The sequence below is a fragment of the Electrophorus electricus genome, chromosome 17 (genome assembly GCF_041902795.1).
Source record: "Electrophorus electricus isolate QZ-2024a chromosome 17, ASM4190279v1, whole genome shotgun sequence".
Classification (NCBI taxonomy): domain Eukaryota; kingdom Metazoa; phylum Chordata; class Actinopteri; order Gymnotiformes; family Gymnotidae; genus Electrophorus; species Electrophorus electricus.
In genome coordinates, this window is record NC_137513.1 from 2,546,097 (window position 1) to 2,560,000 (window position 13,904).

General features: G+C 43.1%; 1 long non-coding RNA gene across 1 annotated transcript in view; it reads left to right on the top strand.

Moving 5' to 3' along the window:
- The window catches only part of LOC145651805 (uncharacterized), a 59,159-nt gene that overhangs the window by 44,280 nt on the left and 975 nt on the right, over positions 1-13,904 (top strand). The gene's annotated exons all lie outside the window — the stretch shown is intronic.

Here is a 13,904-nt window from a genome sequence, read left to right on the forward strand (position 1 = left end):
AAAAGACTACACTGTTACCTAAAGGACTACCCTGTTACACTGATACCTAAAAGACTACACTGTTACCTAAAGGACTACACGGCTACACTGTTACCTAAATGACTACACTGTTACCTAAATGACTACACTGTTACCTAAAAGACTACACTGTTACCTAAATGGCTACACTGTTACTTAAAAGACTACACTGTTACCTAAAGGACTACACAGTTACTCTGTTACCTGAAGGACTACATTGTCACCTAAAAGATGACACTGTTACCTAAAGGACTACACTGTTACCTAAAGGATTACACAGATACTTAGTTACCTAAAGGACTACACTGTTACCTAAAAGACCACACTGTTACCTACAAGACTACACTGTTACTTAAAGGACTATACTGTTACACTGTTATCTAAAGGACTACACTGCTACCTAAAGGACTACACAGTTACTCTATTACCTAATGGACTACACTGTTACTTAAAAGACTACAGTTACCTAATGGACTACCCTGTTACACTATTAACTAAAAGACTACACTGTTACCTAAAGGACTACACTGTTACACTGTTACCTAAAAGACTACACTGTTAGCTAAAGGGTTACACTCTTACCTAAAAGACTATGCTGTTACCTAAAGGACTACACTTTTACACTGTTACCTAAAGGACTACACTGTTACACTGTTACCTAAAAGACTACACTGTCACCTAAATGACTACCCTGTTACACTGTTACTTAAAAGACTACACTGTAACCTAAAGGACTACACTGTTACCTAAAGAACTACACTGTTACCTAAAGGGTTACACTGTTACCTAAAGAACTACACTGTTACACTGTCACCTAAAGGACTACACTATTACACACTCTTCTCTTCACCTCCTGGCTTGCATTTTGACTTCTGAATACATTTATCAACTGAAGAGCCAGAATTGCTTAATTATGTTAAGCACACATATGGCACTTTTACCTTGTGCTCCAGAATGAAACTGCTTTGTTGTGGTTGTAAAACTGAAATGTTGGGTGTCAAGAGTTTTTGGACAAATTTTGCAGCTGTGATGCCTGATTATTATGAGCATTCATCTCATCTCTCCATCCTATTCTTTCTCTTCTAAATGAAGATTCCAGGATCCTCATTATGCACGTGTTAATATGTAGTGCAGGGTTATTACCCCACATGCAATTAATGTTAAGAAACTTGCATGGTCTTTTGTTTGTTTGTTTGTTTTCACTGTTGCTGCCCACATAATGTCTTATTTTAGTAATAAGGGAGCATCGCACACACAGAATGGACAAACATTTCATCCAGGAGAAGGACTGCAGTGTCCAGTACTATCAGCACGCTAAAACACCGCAGTAAAGAAAGATCTTTTTTGGCTGTGGCAGCAGTGTGAATGCCCAGGGAGGGGTGGTGTCAGCAATAGCAGCTGGGCTTGTGCAGTCCAGGCACAGGCTGTGTGTGTGTGTGTGTGTCTGTGTGCTTGTGTGTGTAGGCACCGTGCGTGTGTGTGTGTGTGCTTGTGTGTGCGTGTGTGCTTGTGTGTGTAGGCACCGTGCGTGTGTGTGTGTGTGCTTGTGTGTGCGTGTGTGCGTGTGTGTGTGTGCGTGTGTGTGTGTGCGTGTGTGTGTGTAGGCACCGTGTGTGTGTGTGTGTGTGTGTAGGCGCCGTGTGCGTGTGCGTGTGTGTGCGTGTGTGTGTGTGTGTAGGCGCCGTGTGTGTGTGTGTGTGTGTGTGTGTTGAAGGCAGGTCAGCTGGGGACACAGGGAGCTCTGACCCCGTGACAGTGTGGGAAAAGCAGAGCAAACAGCCCAGCAGCAGAATGCCCGCCCCATAGCCACTTCTAGCCAATCACAGGGCTCATATGAAGCGGCTGGCTGAGAAAGCCTGCAGCAGCGCTGATACCAGAGCAGAGTGCACAGTATGAGTTGCTGAGGATTATGGGTAGCAAAGGAAACAAAGAGACTCTTCATTCCTGCCGAGATCCATCTCAATCTCCTCATGCGTAGCTCTCTCTGGACACACTGTGATCCGCTTGGTTTGAGGTCTTTCTCACGGCGTTCTTCCGCAGTGCAGATAAAATAGTAAGAGATGGCGAAGACGTTTAGACTTTTACTGTGGTCACAAAGGACACACTAATTGGTCCAGTGGTGTATTCCTCCCATGATCAGAGACATAACAGTAATGAAAACATGGAGTCCTGGAGGAACTCACCACCAAGATGAGCAGGAATTAAGCAGGTTTGCTTCGGGATGGCAGCTGCTGTCTTAGTCCACAACAGTCTGACTGCTTAGTCCACAACAGTCTGACTGCTCAATACACAACAGTCTGACTACTAAGTATACAACAGTCTGACTGCATTTTGCGTTGTTTATGGCTTAGTTTCTTCATCTCTCAGGCCAGTACTATTTCATGACATTTTATTAATATATATGTAGAATCTCCATTGCATCATGATCACACTGAATACCAGCAAGGATGTGTTGCTGGTGGTTGCCTTTACGGATAATGATAGTGTGTAATGGTGTGTCCTGTCGCCCACAGTACCGAGTACCTGTGCTGTTATTGCTGATCGTGTAAAGAAGGAAGGGGGAGGGTCATCCGTGGTCAGTGATTCCTTGTCTGCATGTGCAAAAACGGTGCGGTAAGTGCAGGAACGCAGGTGTTGCATACACTGTGTGTCAGGCCAGTAGTGAGCAGAGCAGTAGAGCGAGTGTGTTAGGGGAGACGGGTGTCCTGTCTGGCTGGGGTGGGGGGGGGGGGGGTTAATGCAAGGGATTGGTGGAGGGCTGCCGCAGTCGTGCGTGAGCAGAATGTCAGTGAGACTGCGAGAGAGGGAGAGGTGTGAAATTTAGAGGGGTGAAACACAGTGCCATCTTAAAGTACTGTAGTGTGAATGCATATGTTTATCCTGAGTACAGCTGTACAGTGGAGATCGGCATCGCAACACCCCCATCCTTCCCCTCACGCTCACATCCCAAAGCTCAGCTCTGCTCTCCCACAGCCTCCTCAGATCACACACACCCTCCCGCTCAACCCGCCAGACTGCTCGTAATATACGAATGCTGTAGGTATTGCTTACGGTCAGCGTTTTGGGGAAATGCCTCAGTGCGTTTCTCTGGTCTCTGCGCATCCCCGGGGAACCCGCCACTGCCCGCGGGCCCTTCAGGATTATCAGGGTGTCAAGGTGTCAGTCGCACTTCACTGAGTCCAGCGGGCATCTGGGGTTTAAAGTGGGAGTGTCGGGGGATGACGGGCCCTGGTTGACAAACTGTGACATGCATTAGTGTTGTTCCCTCTCTCAGCTCCCGACACTGACGACATACTCCAGACAGAGGCCGAACCACCTTGGGTCAGCCGGGTTTGTGTTGGTGTCGTGCGTTTATTTAGTGCAATCGCTCAGATCCGTGTGTCTGCCGCTTGTTAGAATCTCGCTGCCGGTGCACAGATGCACCACATGGAGAGTCTCTGTCCTGAGAGAGCATGCTGGGATGTGCGGTGCTGTCAGATGTGACCAGCTCTCCAACCACCAAACATGCACAGCTGAAGTCTGTAGTAGGCATGCTGTCTTGCAGGCACTCACCACAGAATTATGGACAGTTGAGATGGACAGATGGACATCTGAGACATCCTAACAATCAGCAGTCCAGTCACCTTTATATTCAACAGTAGTGAAATCAGTTTTTTGCCTGTATGTGTAACATTAATGTTTGCAGAAGTGTGTAAAAGTTCTAATATTTGGTCCAGCTCTGGTATGGTCAGTGCTTGGCAAAATGGCTACTCTGTGGTGGTGTTCTCTGTGTCAGTGAGGTGGCAGAGGGCCAAAGAGTCTTTTAGGAGCCAAACTGAACTGCAGATTAGTATTTATTTTTGGTGCAGGGAACTCTTCCAAGAAGTGTGTGTGTGTGTGTGTGTGTGTGTGCGGGCGCGCGCGCGCGTGCATGCAGCCGTGTGCAAGTCTGAGAGAGAGAGAGAGAGGGCGCGGGTGGGGGTTTGGTGGAGTGGCGGATCTGGGAGAGGCTGCCGGCAGGACGGTTGGGGAGCTGTACCTGGACTGCAGGCAGCGGGGACGAGGTTAAGGGTTGACACCACTGCTGCACAACTCCATTTCCCCTCTCGCCAAATTTCCACAGTCTCTCCTTTCTTTTCTCCTTTGCTTTATTCAGCAGAGAGAGAGAGCGAGAGAGAGAGCGAGAGAGAGCGAGAGAGAGAGAGTGAAAGAGAGAATGACGCCAATTTTTTTAACTCGATCTTGGCTTTCTTACAAACAGATGTTGCCTGTCATTTGGTTGTTAAGCAGGCTCCCAGTTTGTAGATACAGAGGTTTTACAGGCACTAAGACCAGGTCTTCCTTATTTATGCTGTTACAAAGAGGAAAATCGATCTCTTATAAATTCCGGAATTTCGCTTTTATATTTGATTATGGGTATTTCGAATTTTTGCGGGGGGGTTCTCCTTCATATTTCTGGTTTTTCTTTCTCAGTCTTTTTCTTTGCTGTGTGAATTTTGTTGTCAAGAGTTAGTTTTTTTGGTTGTATGTTTATGTTGTCTCGTGGCCCCCAGTGGACTGGACTCCTCAAACCTCCTGCCAGACGCTGTAGGTGCAGTGAGTATAGAGAAAACATTTGGAAACAATAAACAGACAATCGGTAAGTCACTGTTAACATGCTTTAGAACTCGGCAGTGTTCTGCTGTCGCATTCTGCACTTTCTCTGCTGTGCACATGCAGTGTTTTTATAACTCTGTTCTTGCACACGGGTCCTAGTGAGCATAATAAGTTTACCGCTCGCGAAGAATGCCAGCCACTTTCGGTTTTAGTTGTTTAAAAGAAATGTGATGTTCGTTGGTTCTGATGGACTTGGGCTGTGCATGCATTCTGAGGAGTTAGCTGCAGTGGCCTGTATGTGTATTTGCATGCGTGTGTGTGTGTGTCTGTGGGCGAGTTTTCTTAAGGTGGTGTTCTGCATTTTACCCCTCTGTACGGGGGGCTTTGCACAACATGTAACACTATTCTCTATCCGTCTTCCTTCTTATTCAGCTGGCCTGAAGGGGTCTTTTAATTTCATGACATCACCACACTAACATAGTTAAAGGAACTTGGCATGTGCACCAAAGCCAAAATCTGGTCATTTACATTCAAGTAGTGGGAGGCCCTGAATGGAAATGTAATGTCAGACGTCTTTTAGGTGGGAGTCGAAATTGACAATCAAATAATTTCACACTGACCGCTTGTTAATAACAGCTCTGTATTTTGCTTTGTAGGCCCGATTTCCTGATTTCCTGATTATTATAGATCCTGATTATTTTCTTTCTTGCCCGATCCAAGTAAACCTATACTGTACCATGCAAAAAATGTTATGATTAAAAGACCCTCCAGTTTACTAATATCTTGAGGGCTGCGCGTGATTTTGTGGGATATTCAGACATCATTGTACTCTATTGTACTCTATTGTATTTTCATTGCCATTTCATTTCTTTTTTTTTTTTGAGCGAGATAAGTAGTTCGGTAAATACTACATTCTGTTAATTTAGTTAATACTAAAAGTGTTGGCTATACTACGAATAGCATATTGAAAGCAATAGGTGAAGTTTGAATGTTTTAAAAGTGACATTTTGCATTGTTTGACATTGCATTATTTGAAATATTATATACCTATATTTAAAAAGATGGACTGGTTATGCGCGCTAATAATGAAGATGCTTGGTTAATACGAGGTTGGGCTGGGTCTTGCTGTGCTGCGCTGTGTTCTGTCTGTCCATCATGCTCCCTGGATTAGTCTAACTGGGAACGTGGAGGCCCATACTGGAGGCCTATATTAGTGGCTCATATTGTCCCCTGTGAGGCAGGTTTAGTGGACAGGACCAAACAAAAGTGCTGGGCTGACCTGCATTGTACGCATGTTAATGAAGCAAAGATGTCGACGTTCTTCTTCTTTTTTTTTTTTTTATGTTTTTTAAACGTTTTTGCTTTGTTTTCTAAATGGTTATCGTGGTATTTACAGTAGTGTCCGAGCAGCAACTCTCCTGGTGCTGTAGCTGTTACTCCTAGAACATGGTGCTATATTTGGATCATATTATATTTAGGAAAATTATCTATTACAGTGGTTACTTACGAAAGTACGGTAGCCGAAGAAAGGAGAAGAAAAATTAGCGTTGTCTTTTTTTATTTTGAAGGAATAAACTTTCCTGCAGGTAACTGTTTTTTGGGGGGGAGTTTCTCCCTGATGAATTACAGAAGACTGGGGCATTACAACAGTGGAGTGATACTATAACATTATACAAATAGAAGCGTATATCTTCCTGATGTGGGCAACCTTTAAAGGTTAATCGTATGATACACTTTGTCAAATCTCTGCAGTAAGCTGTAGTGTAATGAGCTGGCTACTGAGCTGGCAGTGACTTCACTTCTTTACAAATTCTAAACTTGAATTTAGAATTTATATTTTTGTCTAGGTGACCAGAGACCTCTGTTTATTAAAATGTTTCATCTGTGGCTGGGAGATATGGATTTAAAATAATAATATGATATTTTTCAGAGCTTAGTTATTGACGACTGAAGCAAATTTTATATATTTATATACAAGTTCATAAGTACTCCAAATGTGTATATTTCTCATACTAATAAAGTATTAGAGAAGGGAATTTTTTTTTTTTTTTTAGCAATTTAACTTTCATTGTATATATATATATCTTTTTCACCGTGCCTTTTGGTATCTGTGTCTATAACTCAGTCTAATCTCAGCTAAATATTCTCTTGCTCTCTCTCAATTTTTTTTAACGAGTTAAGGCTTTTCTCACACTGTTAGTGTGTGTTGTCATTGTGCGTAAAGAAGGCCGAGGTCATAAACTGATCTGTGTCAGCTCTGATGTGCACCACCCAAATCCCAACCCTCTCTACTCACCGTTACTCTTACGCACTTATTGAGTCTGTGTCTTTGATACCGCGCTGCTGACCTCAACCATATTGAGTATTTAAATTTAATATGTTGAAAATAAAAAACAATAATGCACATCCATTAGGAGCGCCAGGTTTTAAACTTACTACTCATAGGTAATGTCACCTTATTTTTGCTGGTGGTTGAGTACCACACTTTTGCACTGCCAATATCCATTAACAAATTCTTTTTGTTTAAACTTTCACTGGCCTTCTCATGTTTATTTCATTCTTTTGCATTGCCATGTTTTTTAAATATATATTTTTTAATTCATGCCTTTCTTTCTCTCTACTTTCTCTGTCTTGTCAGGCCTGCCTGTAGGTTGGATTAAGTGAGGTAGTCTTATTAGATCCTGCAGGAGACATCTGACATCTCGTGTCTTCTCTCAGACTCCACCTTTCACCAACATCCTAGACCGAGTCCATCTGGTTTATGATTTCAGGGTTTGTCAGATGTTTAGATTTGCTGTTTTGTTGGTGACAAGCAACCTCTACTTTTTTTTAGCAGATTTTTTTTAGTCTGTTAGAAAATACAGATTCACATTAAATGTCTTTTGCAATACGAACAACCACATTTATTTACTATTTCCTTATTTGGGAATGCCATGTAGGATAATAAGGATCTGGTCAAAATGTTATGAGAATGAACAGCAAACAAGTTTATCACTGTGGTATGTTTTGTCACTGAGTAATTACCTATAGAGTAGGCTATGTCATACCATATGTCATCTTCATCATCTTTTATATGATGCCCAACTATTTTTTTTAATTTTATTTTTGCACAGCATTTTTATTCATTTTGTCAGTCCTGTCAGGTTGTTGGCAATTTCTACTTAAATGCCAATTATTGCTTACTAGAGTAAACAGGACCGTGTGCAGTCCGTGTGCTCTGCCTGGGATGTGCAGGTTCTCAGGACAAAGGCATGTGACTCCTGCTTCTTTCTGAGTTACAAAAGCACGACCGTGGTTATGGAGGAACATAAAAATCTTGTTAACCTTCCTGATTTTGCACGGACAGAAAAACATCAATAAAAGTTACATGAGCAAGGGGCAACTGGCTACTCAATACTGAAAGTAAACAAAATATGAAGACGTTTGAGAGTTCGGTGAGCAATATCTAGAGGTGAATGAAGTAACTCTGGAGAAATGTTTGTCATGTTTGTCAACAGAAGCATCAGTAAAACTCAGGAGTAAAAGTGAACGTAAAATGTAACAGTAAAACAGAAACCACTGGTCAGAACTGACTGCTGGCATTATGGGAGATGCTGGCATGCACCACCCCTGCCCAGCAGTGTAGGATATATCCAGAGAGAAAGACATAAATGAAAGAAGAGTCAATTAAGGTTGAAGATATTATGCTCATCATGAATTGAAAATAAGGTCAAATTGCACGTTCTAGGACGGTAATGAGGGAAGAAATATGACAAACTCCGGAACTGAGTGGCCAGAATTCACTGGTGTTGCCAGGATGTTATCTGAGTGCCTTTTTCATTACCAGAGGAGAAGATGATGTGAGAAGAATCTTCAGGAGAACAAAGGAGGAGCTGGAGATGCATGACAGTGGCTGTTTCTATACAGTCTGTTCTCCTTCAGTAATCAGACTGGACTGGACCAGCCGTAGATGTGCACGGATAGTGGTGTGTTTAAGGTAGATATAAACAGTTCACTGAAAATCAGAACATACTCATTTGGATAGTCAAATATGTCTATATGTGAACATAGCCAGTACAAGCTTTTCAACTTAACTTAGTATCTTAGTGTCCATACATTATCAAAGATGCCACAGGTGTGAAGAGTATGGGTAGATAAAGTACTGAAATATAATGGCCTGTCAGTGATGTTTCCATGTGATTCTGGGGTATTTGACATTGGTACAGTTGTCCCACATGTGAGGGATGAGTGAAGAGATTTTGCTTCAAGGTAACGCTGAGAAAAGCGCCACGATCACAGTCACCCTGCAGTAGTTCTTGCCAGGCTGCAGTTCTTTTGTTCCAGTTGGATTTTTAGGACTTTATTTGTTTTTTGAAACCACCAGTATTTACTGCAGGCTTATTTATGCTAGAGGTCTTGGTCAAGGAGAGCTGGCTGCTTGACTTTTATTCTGTTGAACCTGTTCTGATGGTCTGTCGAAGAGCTTATTTAGATTAATACTACTTGTCAATCAGGGGTGAGTTTACATATAAGCTGCTGTTGGATTGTCTATATAGTCACCAACACTCTCTTTTCTACTCTCTTATATATTTATGGCATTTAGCTGACACTTTTATCTAGAGCGACGTACAGTTAGGACTGAGTGCGACGCGAGCAGCTGAGGATTAAGGACCTTGCGCAGGGGCAACTTGACAGTGATGGGGCTTGAACCAGCAAGTCAAGTACCTTCACCACTAAGATACTACTACCCCATCCTCTGTTAATTCCATCTAGTGCACATGCAGGCTTCGAATCACCACAGTAGCTTGTCCAGAGATTCTGTCCAGGGACATTGTGCTTTTCAGATCATTTTCTCCCTGTTTTGAGAAAAGCCTCACAACACAGCCGACAGAGTAGTTTAAAAAAAAAAAGATTTAGGACATATTCATAGCAACATGCCCGGCAGAATGGATATACACTCACTACTCCTTTTCACCTGCCTAGCTGTACACAATAGGCTGCCACACATTTTTACAGTCATAAGTTATACAGTCGTATAAATTGTAATCCTCCACCTTTCTATTTCGAAGTCAGCTGGCTGACTATACCATAGTCCTGTACTATGTGTGTGTGTGTGTGTGTGTGTGTGTGTGTGCGCATGCGCGCGTGCGTGCGTGCATGTGCGTTTTGTCAACCTTTATTGGTCTCTTCTATAAATGACCTGGTTTTGTCCAATGAGATGCCAGACTCTTTTAATTTATAGTTATATTCTACATGCCATTGCTATAAACACTGAATGCTGTTTCTACAAACAGTTAGGTTATAGAATAAACTCATATACACTCGCACGCCACTTAATTAGAAACACTACCAGTACTGGGGAGGACCTGTATACTTTCTAGGAACAACCTCACTTTTTTGTGGTATTGATTCCACAAGATGCGAATTACTCTGAGATTTTGGTGCATGTGACAAGATTACATCATGTAACCGCTGGATACGAAACAGCTGCACACTCATGCTATGAATCTCCTGTTGTGCTACACCCAAAGGTCCTCTGTTTTGATATTACATCACATAACGGCTTCATACACAACAGTGGCACACTTGTATCCTGTACTACAGCTCCGAAAGTCTGGATCTGGGTTCAGATCTGGTAACTGGGAGGCCCAGTGAAGTCCACTAAACTCATCGTCATGGTGATGGCACCAGGTTGAAATGACATGGGCGCTGTGACATGGCACATTTTCTAAGCTTTTACTAAATGGTCAATTCTAACCATAAAGGGTTACGTGTGGTCAGCAGTAGTACTCACATGCTCAGACTGTAGTGCTCAGGCTGTAGTGCTCAGGCTGTAGTGCTCAGGCTGTAGTGCTCAGACTGTGCTCAGTTGGTGTTAAGTGACCAAAAGTGTACAAAGAAAACATTCCCCACAGCATTAAACCATCACCAGCCTGAACTGTCAGCACAGTGCAGGTTGGGTTCATGCAGTCATGTTGTTTACACCAAATTCTGATCCTACCATTTGAGTGTTATGACAGGAATTGAGATTTTTAGACCAGGCAATGTGTTTCTAATCTTCAGCTTTCCAGTTTCAGTGAGCCTGTGCCCAGCCTTCCATTCCTGTCCTTAGCCGACATGGCTGCAGTGGTTGTCTGCTTCTGTAGCAAGTCCTTCTCCAGGTTCAGTGTTCTACATCCTGAGATGCTGTTCTCTTCCCACTGCTGTAGAGAGGGGTTATCTGAGGTAACGTAGCCTTTCCTTTAGCTCTGCCAGTCTGGCCGTTCTCTCCAACCCTCTCACAAAGAACCGCCTCACTGGAGGTTTTTTGTTTTTCACACCATCCTGTGTAAACCCTAGAGACTGCATAAACCCTAGAGACTGCGTGAACCCTAGAGACTGCGTAAACCCTAGAGACTGCGTGAACCCTAGAGACTGCGTGAACCCTAGAGACTCCGTAAACCCTAGAGACTGCGTAAACCCTAGAGACTGCGTAAACCCTAGAGACTGCGTGAACCCTAGAGACTGCGTGAACCCTAGAGACTGCGTGAACCCTAGAGACTGCATAAACCCTAGAGACTGCGTGAACCCTAGCGACTGCGTGAACCCTAGAGACTGCGTAAACCCTAGAGACTGCGTGAACCCTAAAGACTGCATAAACCCTAGAGACTGCGTGAACCCTAGAGACTGCGTGAACCCTAGAGACTGCGTGAACCCTAGCGACTGCGTGAACCCTAGCGACTGCGTGAACCCTAGAGACTGCGTGAACCCTAAAGACTGCATAAACCCTAGAGACTGCGTGAACCCTAGAGACTGCATGAACCCTAGAGACTGCGTGAACCCTAGAGACTGCGTGAACCCTAGAGACTCCGTAAACCCTAGAGACTGCGTAAACCCTAGAGACTGCGTAAACCCTAGAGACTGCGTAAACCCTAGAGACTGCATGAACCGTAGAGACTGCGTAAACCCTAGCGACTGCGTGAACCGTAGAGACTGCGTAAACCCTAGAGACTGCGTGAACCCTAGAGACTGCGTGAACCCTAGAGACTGCGTGAACCCTAGACTGTTGGCCCATCACAAGTTAAAGTCACTCAGATCCAATTTTTCCCCATTCTGATGTGAGATGTGAACTTTACCTGATGCTGGTGACACGTATATGCGTAATTTTATGCATTGCACTGCAGCCATATCATTGGCTGACTGCATAATTACCTGAAAGAGCAGGTTCCTAATAAAGTGACTGGTGAGTTTGTATGGATTTGTATGTGTATATATATGCACAATGTCTAGACATCAGTTTTTCCTAAAATAAACCATTCATGAAAAGGGCCTCTGGACACACGGCATTGATGTGCAGAGAACAAGACAAGGTGCCATCGGCCAGCTCTGGGAAGCATGCACATACATCTATAGAGTAGGTGCACCTAGTGAAGGTTTCATTCATTCTCTCAAGAGCAGTAGCTCAGTCAGATCCTTCAAAATATGTTTTATTTCTGACATTTCAAGACCAAGCTAACTGTGTTGATAAATCAGATAAAATATTGTCTTTGTATATTACGACTAGTTCCATAGCAGGATAAATTAACACTGTCTAATTTAACACTTAATTTAATCTAATCGCGTGTTTGTAAGGATTTGTTTGGACACTTTAAATATCCCTCTAATCTAACAGCTCAGTTGGGAAGGAATTATCCATGAACATAGATATGTATATATTTTTTAATAATTCAAACCTTTGGATTATCAGGCTCTTTAGATTTTTAAGGAATAAGCAATTTAGCACTATCTCAGAAAATTGTTCGCCAGTGAATTTGTTTGAGGAAATCACTGTCAGATTCATATACTAACCAATTAAGACATAAGCTTCCACCATGTGGCAGATGCTCTTACCCAGAGCAGCTTACACATACTTATTACTAGACAGCATATGTAATTCCTGGGATCTGAACCCATGATCTTGGTGGTGTTGACATCTAGGTCTGCCTGCTCTGCTGTGGTCCGGAGCATGGCCGACTGCACCCTCGTGAGTTCTGTCCTATGGATGGTGTTTTGAAGCAACAGTATCTTAGCTAACCAGAATAAAATAATTTAGAGGCTCTGTATCAAAAACGTAGGTGGTATGTGATTTTTAGGTATTTAGTTTTGCGTTGAAAATCATTTGCATTCAAGTTTAGTTCATCAGCACAGTGCTTTAACACAAACAACATTCTTGAACATTGAGAATTATGTGAGGGTTTTTTAATTGTTCGTGTTCATGTATCTCTTGAACAGTGCAGTTATTTACTCAGTTGTGCGAATAGTCTTAATAAAGCAACCTGAAATATTTTTTTAAAGATCCAAGAATTATTGTTAGACGTGGGTCCCTTTGACCAGACATAGAGGAAACATGACTGTTTGGCTAAGTGGTGGCAGTAGTGTTGAAGATTGACCTGACCTGGAGAACTGCCTACAGACACAAACCCGTAGATCTGAACTTGTGGTGACTGTCCACACAAGCTTGTGTCTATAGGTATCTGTCTGTGTGGCCTTTACATCTGCTTCACTGGCTATTTCACTCTTGTCTCTATACTAGAGGATCTGCTGTGGCAGCCTCAGGCCCAGGCAGATAGACTGGAGCAGAAACCCAGTTAACGTGCAGGTGGGCGTGCACCAAGGGTGGTCACGCCACACTTGCGGTTCCCAGCGCTGGAGCAAGTTTACTGGCCGTGTTCTCGTTTAGAGAGGACCGCAGCCATGGGTGTGTCAGCCATCAGTCTGGCATTGCATCCTCATAGTTTCTTTTCTGTCTTCCCCCGTTTTTGACCTGAGGACCTTTCCATATCTCCGCCCCTCAGGGGCTGTGCAGTGTCCTACAGGCTGAGGTAGTAGGTTGTATAGTTTAGAATTACATCATGGGAGATAACTGTACAACCTCCTAGCTTTCCCTGAGGTACACATGCTCCAACCACATGCCAAACTAACCATATAAATGTTACCTGAGCTTGGCTTTGGTAGTCATTCAGCCTGGCATTACTCTGTGCAATCAGCATCTGTCACTAATGTTTTTATTAGGCGCCAGGAAATCACATGGTGAGAGGCAGACGTGTATCTTCACCTATAATCTAACCTCTATATCTAACCTCTCATTGGCTCTTTATTCTTACATTCGACAACATTGATAGGGCACATTTCACAGATTCCAGGAATGTCTGAACCATATTCCTATGCTGTCTTATTTCAAAGATAATAATTAAAAACAACGGGAAACCTTCAAGCCAATGCTCCAGTGCATGTGTCGAGTGCCATGGGTTAAATGCGCAGAAGATCAGGTGAAAAGAGGTTTTGACACAACAAAAGGTTAACTCGTATGCAAG